We start from the raw sequence: 12,994 nt of genomic DNA on the forward strand, positions 1-12,994 counted from the left end.
GCGCTCTGTTTGACCAGCATGTTCAAGTTTAAGAACCAGTGGACTAAAAAATAGCATGGAACTTGACCCTCAGAAATAACAATAATAATGAGTCTGCTTAGGTTTTTCAGATGGTACTGTTGTTTATAACGTCACGATTACACTGACAGAAATCAGAAGGAAGAGGGGAAGGAGAGGAAGAAGGAGAAAGCTGTAAAGAGTATAATCTGCCATTATCACAGTACCTAGTACTCAGTAAACACGCAATAAACACATGTTGAATGAGCGAGTGTAGGAAGTTCTCCTTCAGAAACAAAACAAAACAAAATGATGACGTTAAAAAGCATCCTCCACAGCTTTTCTTCCAAATGACCCGAAACAAGAGAAACAATATCACTAATTCTGAGAGATTCCAGTAATTGCTTAGGTCTAATTTTTTGTCCTGTCAAGTCTGTGCTGTCCGATATGACAGCCACTAGTCCTATGTCTACTGAGCACTGGGGAAGTGGCTGGTCCAGATTGAAATGGGCTGTAAGCGTGAAATACACACTGAAAAGACTCAGTACAAAAACCAAACAATGTAAAAGATTTTGTTAGTAGTTTCTATTGAATACATGTTGAAATGCTATTTTGAATATACCGGGTTAAATAAAAAATCATTAAAATTAATTTCACCTGTTCCTTTTCACTTTCAAAAATGTCACTACTAGAACATTTGCAATTACACATGTGGCCTGCATTGCATTTCTGTTGGACACGCTGATGAGTATCGCTCAGTGACTGCCTTTGAGTTTTGTGAGTTCGGCCTATTTCTATTCTATTGATTTCCACCGAGTGTAAGGAGCAACCCACACATTCACTCACTCAAGGACCTTTGGACTTCAAGTTTCCATCCTTAAAGGAAATAGATTTTTAAAAGCGCACCCTCCAAATTTTGATGGTATGTAATACAGCATTCATTCACTTGGAGTTCTGTTTTCTCTTAGAAAGTGTTCATCTACAGTTTCCAAATAAATGGCCTTTACTTCTGTCCACCTATGTAAGTCAGATTTTTTCCTACAGGAGCCCTGGAAGGTAAATTTGAATAAATGACAAGTATAAGGGATTAAAATTTTTTCAATTACAGCTGACATTCAATATTATATTAGTTTCAGGTGTACAGCATAGTGGTTAGACATTTATAACATATAACTTATGAAGTGATCCCCTGATAAGTATTGCACCCACCTGACACTGTATATAGTTATTACAGTATTATTGACTATACTCCCTATGCTGTACTTGTGACTATTTTGTAACTGCCAGTTTGTACTTAATCCCTTCACCGTTTTCACCCTGCCCACCAACCCCTCTCCTGGCAACCATCAGTTCTCTGTATCTATGAGTTTGTTTCTGTTTTGTTTGTTCATTTATTTTGTTTTTTAGATCCCACATATAAGTGAAGTCATGTGGTATTTGTATTTCTCTGTCTGACTTATTTCACTTAGCATAATATCCTCTAGCCTCATCCATGTTCCTTCAAATGGTGAAGGTTTCATTCCTTTTTGTGGCTGAGTAACATTCCATTGTATACATGTACCAGTTCTTCTTTATCCATTCGACTTTTGATTGGAGCATTTAATCCTTTTAGATTTAAAGTAATTATTAATATATTTAGTTATGTAGTTATTGCCACTTTATTGTTTTCTGGTTGTTTTTTGTAGTTCTTCTCTGTTCCTTATTCTCTTGCGTGTTGACTTTCTGTAGCATTGTGCTTAGATTCCTTTCTATTTATTTCTAGTATACCATTTGTAGATTTTTGGTTTGTGGTTACCATGTGCTTCCTATATACCAAACTATGTTTGTAGCTGTCTATTTTAAGTTGATAGTTGCTTAAGTTTGAAGACATTCTAGAATCACTACCATTTTTACTCATCCCCTCCACGTTTATGTTTTTGTCATTATTATTTACTTCGTTTGTGTTTTGTATGTGTATCCCTTAATTTACTGTTGTAATTACATATGATCTTCCTATTTTTGTCTTTTAATCTTTGTACTAGCTTTAGTGTTGGTTGATCACTGCTTTTATTATGTGTTTGCCTTTGTCAGTGAGAACTTTTTTCTCTAAGATATTTTCTTATTCATATTTTTCATTTTTTTCTATCTTTTTAAAGAAGTTCCTTTAACATTTCTTGTAATACTGCTTTGCTGGTGATGAACTCCTTCAGCTTTTTCTTGTCTGGGAAGCTATCTGTCCTTCAATTCTAAACGATAGCTTTACTGGATAGAGTAATCTTGGTTGTAGGTTCTTGCTTTTCATCACTTGGAATATTTCCTGCCACTCCCTTCTGGCCTGCAAAGTTTCTATTGAGAAATCAGCTGACAGTTTTATGGGAGCTCCCTTGTAGGTAACTAACTGCTTTTCTCTTGCTGCTTTTAAGATTCTCTCTTTAACCTTTGCATTTTAATTATGATGTTTCTTGGTGTGGGCCTCTTTGGGTTCACTTGTCTGCACTTCTTGGACTTGTATGTCTATTTGCTTCACCAGGTTAGGGAAGTTTTCAGTCATTATTTCTTCAAATAAGTCTTCAATCCCTTGCTCCAAATGTGAGGAATTTTTTCCTTACCCAACATGGTGGCAGGAAGAGCCCTCAATGGAAGACCCCACCATTCTCCTGGGTAGCACCACCTTCTGCCACCTCTGTCCTCTCTCACATGTGCCTTCTCCCCTCTGTGTGCTGGCCACAACTGACTCCCACTGCCCATATCAAACTCTGGACTACACAGCAGATATTACTGTACTCATGTTCTTAGGCAACGGTTCGTAGCCTCAGAACTTATCTACAAGAAACACAAAATAACCGTTGCTGTATCTCATATAACTCAGACTTGAATCTTCTCGGGCACAGACGGGAAGAGAAATATACAGCCTCCCCCCCCAACACACAAAACTGGCTATAAATCCTTACTTTACAGCTTTCAGTTCTAAAGAAAGAAGGAGAAAAGCAGTGAGTTGGTTTGATTATAACAAAGTGTCAGAGGATGATTATTATGGTGCAGTTTCATTAATGTCACATACACCAAAGATGCACCTCAACAAAGTTCTATATTCGCAGAGGCTATAAGCACATAAATGATGTAGGGGCATCTACGACAGTAAAGGATAAACAGAAATGCTAAGTGTGGGTTGTTTGGCAAGTGGGTCTCCATTAAATTGGATCCCTAGTCCAGACGCCAGCCACAAAACACACAGGTGTTTATTATGAAACAGAGTGTGAGCTGACTCCCTAGTCTGTTAAAACAACAACAACAAGGACAACAACACCACCAAAGCTCTTCCCAAAAAACTTCAGGGAATGCCTAGTGCTTCTTTGACCCCAGTGCTTGTTCTCTAAGTCATCTCTCCTGCTCAGCAGGACCATGGCCACCATGCTGGTGACTCTTTGCCTGTACCTGCTCAGCCCCTCCTGCCTACCCCCAGCTGAGTCCCCACCACGCCTCCTCACCCTGGTCCATTTCCTTTCTTCTCCCTGAGTCCTTTGTTTCCTTTTGTTTCTGAGCTGCCTTTCCTGCCCCTCTATACTTGTAATAAGAAAATGCCTCCCACTTCCAGGCACAATGAGCCTGCCCACTCTTCTGAATAGCCTCCTCCAGGGGATTTCTCTCCTGAAAAGCCTTTCTCGCCTCCTCTCTTCCTCACGGGCCCGGCGCACTCTCCAGTGTGGCCGGATCTGTTCCAGAGCCTACATTGCCCAATGCACCCTGCCAATTCTTGGATGAAGTGCCTTATCTTTGATGTCCCTCTAATACCTTACTGACTGACTCATTCCTTTGCTCAAAGGAGCTATTGTTTCGTCATCTTGCTTTACCCTCCCAAACACACCAGTTAAAGTAATAATGATAGTAATATTCCAGTGAGTCATTTAAACAGCTCACTAATTTTGCAACACCTACAGTTTATTTGATGAATTTACATGGGTGAGCTTGTAGCTTTGCATTCTAAAATTATTAACAGACTATGTCTTTCCTTCTAAATAGTTGAACAGGCTAAATAACCTCCTAAAGTATTTAGGCTTCCTGGATTTTCATGGTCAAGCAAAGGAGGAAGAAAGATTTATTTCTAGAATCACAGAAATGATAACGCTGAACTGGATCTTTTCACTCAGTGGGTGTATTGTACATGCAGTGAAATCAAGGTCCAGAGAAGTTAAAACACTTCTCAAGGTCATACAGCAAGTGGAAGAGCTGGGATTGAGGATGAGTCAATTTCACCACAGAGCCTGTGCACATAACCATATAGTTTACTGATCATAAAAACATATACGGACTTTGACATTGGTAAAGCACTATCTAAAGAGAAGGTATTTACTAATGCAGTTAGTATTAATAAGTAGTAATAAAGATGTCACTTACAGGTACTGCAGGGAGGTTATTACACGGAATGCTCACAGTAAATGTATCTGTAGTTTGCCAAACTCCTGAGACCGGAAGAGGAGAGGAAGCAGCTGCTGACCACTGGAGAGGGAGGTCACAGGTTCAGTCACCAGTCGTGGTGGTCACCGTGGGAAGGGGGAAAGCATCAAGGCTGTGCTTCTCAGCTTCCAGTGACCCACTGGTAGTCTTGTTTAAGATGCAGATTCTGATTCAGTAGGTGGGCTGGGGCCTGAGGTTCTGCTCTTCTAATAAGCTCCCAGGTGATGTTGATATGGCTCTTCCATGGACCTCACTTTTCGTAGCAAGGATAGGGATTTAGTTTCATAAGCAAAAAATGTCCAAGGGGAGATTTAGGACCTGGGAGTGGAGTTGGGACCCCAGGGCTGGAGTCCCAGGGCTGTCACTGATTAGCTCTGTATGAGCACTGATGGATTTGAACCTGTCGCTTTCTGAGCCTCAGTTTACTAGTCTGTAAACTGAGGGAGTTGTCCAGGATGATCTCTATGACTGCTGGAATGTTCTGTGACTCAAGAGCACGGCAGCAGACCAGCACACCTGGTCAGAGAGCCCTTTTATTAGATCAAAAGTTTCTTTGTATCCACAGTTTTCTCAGTGCCCGGAGCTGGGTAAGACTGGGCCTTTAACATGCTCCAGACCACTGCTCTTTCCTTTGGCCGTATTCTTGAACCACGTGGTCTCAATTTTTCCACCCTTTTCATGCCACTGGATCCTTTATTTCCTCTCCTTGCAGCCTCTAGCTTTCCTTGCTCCCTCGCAGCTGACCTTTTCCTCACCCTGGTTATTTCATCATCCTTCCTTCTTTTGTGAGCTTGTGGATGAGGACTGATTATAATTATAGTACATTTCTTTTTTTTAAAGCAAGGCATGTCAACATTGCTCTATGCCATCATTTTGCTGATTTAACAAACTCTTTAAAGAATGTGACATTGGTGCAGTGAGAGAGTGAGACAGTGAGAGAGAGAGAGAGAGAGAGAGAGAGAGAGAGAGAGAGAGAGAGATTTTTCCACTTTTCTGAAATGAAGAGAGACCATTGCTTTTAAGGAGGAGTTCATCAGTTCTATAGAAAAGATTCCAATCTGTACATTCATACATATATGTAAGTGACATCTTCCACTATATTAAGAGAGACACCTGGTAGATTCAGGATGGGAAATATGGAGGTCACTAAAATACCTACATGGACTTAGGAATTTAGATTCCTAGGTTCAGTGCAGTGTGAGCACAAAAGTGTGATCTCATCAAGTTAAATAGTCCCCCTTGTCTCAATTTCTCTTCTTGAAAGGAGGAAATACCACTTGCCACCCACAGAGCTCTCTGGAGGACTGTGAACACAAGTCTGTAAAGGGCATCCATCAAAAGACAGGAGTTGTGGGTGGCTTTCTCCTCTCCAACCATCACACAGTGAACGTCCTAACCTCACAAACAAGTAAATACGTTTTCATCAGAAGCTGTCTTCAGTTCTGACACATGGCACATTCCCACAAGTGTGGATTTCTATAGGAAGAAGAAATTACATAGGCTTCAATGAAGTTCCTGGATGAAAAACACATCCTTTCAAATCATTTGGAAAAACAAAAATCTCCGGTTCCTTCCTTCCCTCAGAACTAGACCCTTCAAAATCTTGTGGTATTTCCCCAAATACCATAATTTTGAATTGTGACATCTGGTTTCCAGATCTCCCAGGCTGGGATCTTTTTTTTTTTTTTTTTTTTTAAAGACAATCAGGAATTCTGACTTTCTGAGCCACCACCCTGCGTCTGTGTGGGAGATTCACTGCCTATCCTTCCCTGGTATCAGTACATACTAGATGATTCTAGAATTTCCCCACAAACAAGGAATCTACTCTTTTTTATTCCTAGAATGCCAGTTTCTTTAAAAGCCTTTGTCTCTTCCCGAAGGTATTTCAGACATGGTGGGATGCCCTCACTCCCCACTTTCCTTAGCTCCTTCACAAGCATCACAGGATATCTAGACATCTGAGAGATTCCCACTGGACAAAAGGCGCCTATATCTTCAGGCGGCTCCAGGAGAGGTGCCAGATTGTCTGGAGTTTCCATGCAGTTCTTCCTTCTCCACCCACTTGGGCCCAGGATTGGAGAACCAGGCCCTCTAGCCACGGCGTGCTGGGCCCGGCTCTCTATTTCTAAGCCGTGGATGTGCCGGGGAGAGGCAGCTGGTGGGACAGGAGAGTGGGAGGGCTGTGTGATGCTGTCATCCGGTGGGAGACAGAACACACAGGAAGCGCTACCTGCTCCAGCAGGCCCAGGAATCTCCCCCTCGGGGCCTGGCTCCCCAAGGCAACTAGATGGTGGGCAGTACCATGCAGGGGGTAAGCGCCCGGGTGTGACGGCAGATGGACCTGCACAGACTCCCAGCTCTGGCCAAATGGCCTTTGGCAAATCACTTTCCTTTCTGAGCACTGGCTTTCTCATAAATAAAACAGAAACATTTACGGTGACTAAATATCATTGAGTGGCTGTTGTGGGTATTAAATGAGATCATCATGGGAAGACCTTAGCATGATGCCTGGCACAAGAGAAGCACTTAATGAAAAAATAGCTATTAATATTCTTCTACCTGTTCACAGCGGACCAATAAACCAATTACTTTACAGGAAAAGCACAGGGAATATTTTATTTTAATGGACACAGGTAAATGCTTAAGCTGGTGCCTGGACGAGAAAGTCTGAAAGCTAATGAAGTGGCATCACAATAATTCTGAAAAGAACAGGGCAGAAAGCGGCAGGGGAGAGAGAACGGTAAAGGTGGGGGGGCATCCCGCCCAGGTAGGTATGATGCAGGTCTGAACAGTCTGCTGGGCCCTCAAAGAACACACACGAGATGCTGAAATGACCATGGCAAACAAAAGTTACATAAAGGATAAATTGTGGCAATTTTGTAGGAGAGTAGGGGGATGCAAAGAAGAATTGGGGGAAATGTTGCCTTCTGAAAAGAAAACTGCCAAATTTGATCAAATTAACCACCTATGATGCCTGCCACTTTTGTTTTCTTTGTCAGTATATTCAGCAGCGTGGACAGCTCGTGTACAGTACACAAAGTGACTAGAAAGTGTATGGAAGATTTAATCACAGATTAATCACAAACAGTAGAATAATCATCAAGCAAAAAATAAGAAATCATCAAATCTTAAAGCAATTTTAGGGTGAATATTACCATTAGAAATAACCAGACCAAAAAGAAATCAATAATGGCTTTAAAAAATTTACACGGTAAAAATTAAATCATCAGGAAAAAAATTAGTCTTAGTAGAAATAATATTAATAATTCTATAAGGAAATTCATAATATCAGCTTTCATGCTATAAAAAAACCGATCAATAAAAAAAACCCTCAGTTATAAATTTTATGCAGAAGAAGAAATTACTGCAATAAAAATAATTTTAGTAAAACAAAAATGGAAATGGGGAAAAAACTGGAAACAGCTTAGCTTTGCAGTAGAGAAAATTGATTAAGGTCCTAAATTGGCTTAATAGTGAAAGTATTTCTCTCAACAAAAACCCAGGCATGCTGTTAAAACTCCAATTATAATGTTTCTACTCTTAAACACAGAAGCTGTCTTTGGGGAAAAACCTCTAGCAAGGCAACCTGGTGGTGAAAGCATCCTGTTTCCATGGAACTCTAGGCAGGCCCTGTGCGCTCTGGGATGGTGCAGAACTGGGCTGCTGCCAGGCCCAGAGCTTCTGCAGGGTCGGGAAGCTGCTATGCCGTGCCTCCTAACCATCTCCTCCAGAGGAGATCCAGTCCAAGGACTCATTTAGGAAATAATGGAAGATACTCTTTAGTCTTAGAAGCAGTGATTGGTTCTGTGTACTATAAGAAAAATTGTTGGATGAGAGCATGACCAAAAGAGTGGGGTTAGGGAATGAGAGAGGGAGAAGCAGGAGGAGGAGGGGAAAGAGGCGGAGAGGGAGAGGAGAGAGGGAGGGAACAAGATGGAGGGAGACAGCCGAGACAGAAGGCAGACACATACGTGCCCACTGGGCCTAACAGAGTGGGACTCCAGCGAGCCAAAGAAAGGTGCAGAGTGGAGGCAGCAACAATGCTTCAGATTCTGCCATGGCACGGGTGACTTTTCTAAAGACCACCCAACTTCTTTTGATCTGATTCCACACTCGCCAAGCATCTGTTAGATCACTTATTGGTGTGGGGGGACCTTGACGTGGGGGAGAGTTTTCTAAGGGACTAGCCTTGTTTCTGGAGCCAAGCAGGCAGGCAAGTTGCATTGCAGCCTGTGGTTGACTTCCCTGCCTTGGCCCCCTCAGGACTGTTGAGGGGCTGGGGACATAAGTGGAGGTGGGAACATAAGTGGAGGTAACTGCCCCTCCCTCCTTTTCCGTTTTGATGCCTAGAAAGATCTATCCCTAATTGAAACGAAATGCTTTGGTTCCAAATCAGTTGCTTAGTATCTGATGGTCCCTGAACAAACTGAAAAAATTGAGTTTCTGAAACTGTAAAGCTCCCAACCTGACTCCGGCAACCCACTGCGAGACCTCCCTGGGCCCCTGCTGTGGCTCTTTGCTGTCTTTTTAGCTGCTACGTAAGTTACTGGGAAAGTTCTTTCAGAAAAAGAAGAGTAAGGCATTTCAAGAGACTTGTAACAGACTCTGAGACACACGGCCTCCTGCTCACCACCTACTCCTCCCCAGGAAGCTGAAGGGGGGGAAGCTGATCAGATTCTTGGCAAATCTTCAACGAATTACTCAGATGGCTGGTTTCAAGTGGCTCCTAGGAGCTTCTAGAAGGAGAGGTATACTACGGATAATTAGAATTAATAACCCTCATAATAAAAAGTTCCCACATCTCATTTTCACCTTTCCTTCTTTAGTAGGTTGTACTAAATAAATGTGCTAAGATTTCATTGGGACACAATCTTCTTTTCCACAGCCAAGTAACATATGGGAGGAATCCTTATGGAGTATGAGACCCACGAGGTACCAGCACGGCCGTCTATTCCTATCACGTTTCAGGTCCCTTTTTATGAGAATCTATGTTTGTAGAAGGTGAAGAGAGAAATGGGTGGGAAAAGAGGAGAATTTCTCTTCAAAAAATACTACCATTCACTGAGCTTAACCCTGACAGGAATCTTACAGGATCTGTGTCATTATTCCCAGTTACAGATGAGAATGAGGAGGCACGCTCATTTCAGGTGTACAATTCTGTAATTCATCATCTATAAATCCCATTGTGTGTTCACCACCCAGAGTCAGTTCTCCTTCCACCACCATATATTTGATCTCCTCCTTTATTTTTGAGTTTATTGGGGTATAGCTTACATACCACAAGTTATCCATGGTAAGCGTACAATAGGCTAATTTTTAGTAAATTTATTAGATTGTGCAACCAGTACCACAGTCTTAACTTTAGACCCTTTTCATTACTCGAAAAAGTTCTCCCATGTCTGCGTGTGTCCATCCCTTGCTCCTATCCCCAGCCTGGGCATCCACTGATCTGCATTCTGTCACTTAAGATTTGTCTTTTCTGGGCATTTCATATAAACAGAATCACACATTGTATGGTCTTCTGATCTGGCTTCCTTCACTTTCATCATGGTTTTAAGGTTCACCCATGTTGTAGCGTATGTCAACACTTCGCTCTTTTTTTATGGCTTAACAGTATTCCACGTGTGGATATGCCATACATTGCTCTTCAGCTTGCCCACTGGTGAACATGTGGGTGTCTCCCGTTTCTGGCTGTTAGGCATAATGCAAATACAAGGACATATGTTTGCATCTCTTTTGCATATGTACCTAGGAGGCGAATTGCTGGGTCATATGGTACCTCTATGTGGAACTTCTTGTGGAATTTTGAGGAAGCTGTTTCCCAAAGTGGCTGCAACGTTTTCCATTCCTGCTAGTAATACATGAGAGTTCCCATTTCTCCACATCCTCACCATCGTTTATTATTGTCAGTCTCTTTGATGAGAGCCACTCTCGTGGGTGTGAAGTGGTACTTCATTGTGGTTTTGATTTGCATTTCCCTAATAACCAATGATGGTGAGCATCTTTTCATGTGCTTATTGGCCATTCAGGTATCTTCTCTGGTAAAATGTTATGTTTAAATCTTTTACCCATTTTTAGATGAGTTGTGTTATTATTCAATTGTAAGAGATCTTTATGTATTCTAGATGTAAGAACAGGATACTTTATCAGATATACGATTTGCAAATATTTTTCTCCCAGTCTATGCTTTTCATTTTCTTTCTCTTAATGGTGTGTTTTGATTTTCATTTTCTTAACGGTGTGTTTCAAGGACCCAAGTTTTAAATCAATAATTTTTTTCTCTTACAGATTATGCATATCTAAGAACAGTTTACCTAACCCAAGGTCACGAAAGTTTTCCCCAGCAGTTTGATCATTTTAGCTCTTATATTTAGGTCTCTTACCCATTTTTAATTAACTTTTGAATTCATCTTTTTACATATGGACAGCAAATTTCTTTACTTGTTATGGGTTTCTTCAGGTTTTCTATTTCTTCTTTAGTCTTTTTTTTTTTTTATTTGTATTTGTAGCTTTCTAAGAATTTGTTCATTCATTTTAAGGTGTCTAATTTGTGGCATAAAGTTCAAATCCTTTTTAAATTTCTGTAGGGTGAATGGTGACGCCCCTGCTTTCATTCCTGATTTGGGTAAATTGTATATTCTCTCTCCTTGGGCAGGGAGGGGATGGTATGGTGAAAGGTTTGTCAATTGTGTTGGTTTTTTCAAAGAATTGACTTTTGGTCTCACCGATTTTCTGTCGTTTTCTGTATTCTACTTCACTAATTTCCACTCTTATCTTTAATACCTCCTTCTAGGGCTGGCTTTGTTTATTCTTCTCTAATTCCTTGAGGTGAAAGTTTCAGTCACTGTTTTCTTCTATACTCCACTCCAAATCAAGTCAGCCCCTCAGACAGGGAGGCTGCTGGTCTTCAGGGCTTTTCCTGTCCAGGTAGAATTTCCTCACCTTCAGAATTTAGGGTGGGGGTTGGAGCAGACTCCGGTGAGAATGCCACAGACACCCATTATTCTTACCTGAAGTTCAATAGTTTTTCCCCCAATAACTGCTCCCCAAAATAGTCGGATTCCATAGCCATGCAATGACCGTTTCTGACTATTTTGTCTAGTTTTGTCATTACCTTTTTGGGGAGAGGATGTGTTGAGCTAGTCATTTCTGCCACACCACAGTCCTATCTCTAAAGCCCCTCTTCTCTCCTTCACAGGAAATGAAACCCGGTTTCATCCTTTACCCCATTTAGTTCTCTCACAGAATCGATGTCTCTGGGGACATGAGGGCAGAGCTGGTTTTAAAAAAATACTTATGGTGAAAAATACTACTCTGAGGTTATCAATTTTAAGCAAAAAAAAAAATACACTTTAGTGAATCATTCAACTTCCTCAGTATTAACAAGGATGAATAGGAACGGTGCTCACCGAATCTGCATGTATAGAGAGAACTCCAGAGATACGCGTCACCATCCTTGTAAGAAGGGCAGAAAACCGGTTTCCACTCCTGATGATTTGGCAGATGCTCCTCACACTACCGTGTTTGCCCAAAAATAAAACCGGGTCTTATGTTAATTTTTGTTCCACAAGATGCATTAGGGCTTATGTTCAGGGGATGTGATCCTGAAAACTCATGCTAGGGCTTATTTTCCGGTTAGGTCTTATTTTCAGGGAAACACGGTAACTGGGAGGTGGGGACCAAAAGCAGGGTCACAGCAGGAAAACAAGTAAGGACCAGGGTGGGGAGCGGGGCTCCGTGCGCACTCCTCACGTAGAGGATTTTCAAGCTACGTGCTAATGTGATGGGGGCATAGACTATGCAGTTTCTAGAGGCCCAGTTCTATGTCTTGAAGGAAACTGAGCCTGACGTCCCTCTCTCCCCTCTGACATGACAACTTGGAAGGAACGAGGGCTGAAACCCAGGAGACCTGAGTTTGAGGCTCTGGCTCTGCCACTTCCTCCCATTTAACCTCTTTGGGGCTTCGTTTCCTTATTTGTGAAATGGGTGAAATAATAAAGTCTTCCCCACAAACTTGCTTGGAAGTGAGCAAGTTCAACAATAGCCTTTATAAATTATTAATGTGCTATAAATGTAAGGCTTTAAATTATGAATTAATGCCCTGTCTTAAAACCCCAAGATGCAATGACTAAGAAAGAGACGGTCTCCCCACTGCTGATCTTCCTTCCCTGCCTCAGGACACAAGAAGGCTGCTGCTGAGCAGATTATCGACCATACACTCCCACTATTGACTCCTCTACTGCTCCCTTCCCGTGAGCCAGGGACAAATCATGGAGGAAGATGGCCAGGAGGACACAGCTGTGGGAATGGTAGACGAGATGGTCTCTCTAGCAAGACCCACACTTGCATCTCTTTACACTGTGGAAAGGGGGTTCTTTTGGCTGAGTGAGGCTGGGTAGAGCAGCCCAGAGAGTCAGAGGGCCATGGAGAGAACCATCTCTGTTAAATGATTTCTTATGTCTAAACCTTGCATTCACACTGAGTCACCACAGCCCCTCTGCCACTCCTGTCAAATTATCAGTGCACCACAGCAAAGCTACACATTCACAAGTGCAAACTTTTA

At 41.9% G+C, this 12,994-nt stretch overlaps 1 protein-coding gene across 3 annotated transcripts in view; it reads right to left on the reverse strand.

The window, feature by feature from the left end:
• Window positions 1-12,994, reverse strand: part of ZDHHC14 (zDHHC palmitoyltransferase 14) — a 249,325-nt gene that overhangs the window by 100,222 nt on the left and 136,109 nt on the right. The window lies entirely within an intron of this gene.

This window comes from Rhinolophus sinicus, chromosome 2 (genome assembly GCF_057876585.1).
Source record: "Rhinolophus sinicus isolate RSI-liver-muscle chromosome 2, RSI-T2T, whole genome shotgun sequence".
Taxonomy (NCBI): Eukaryota; Metazoa; Chordata; class Mammalia; order Chiroptera; family Rhinolophidae; genus Rhinolophus; species Rhinolophus sinicus.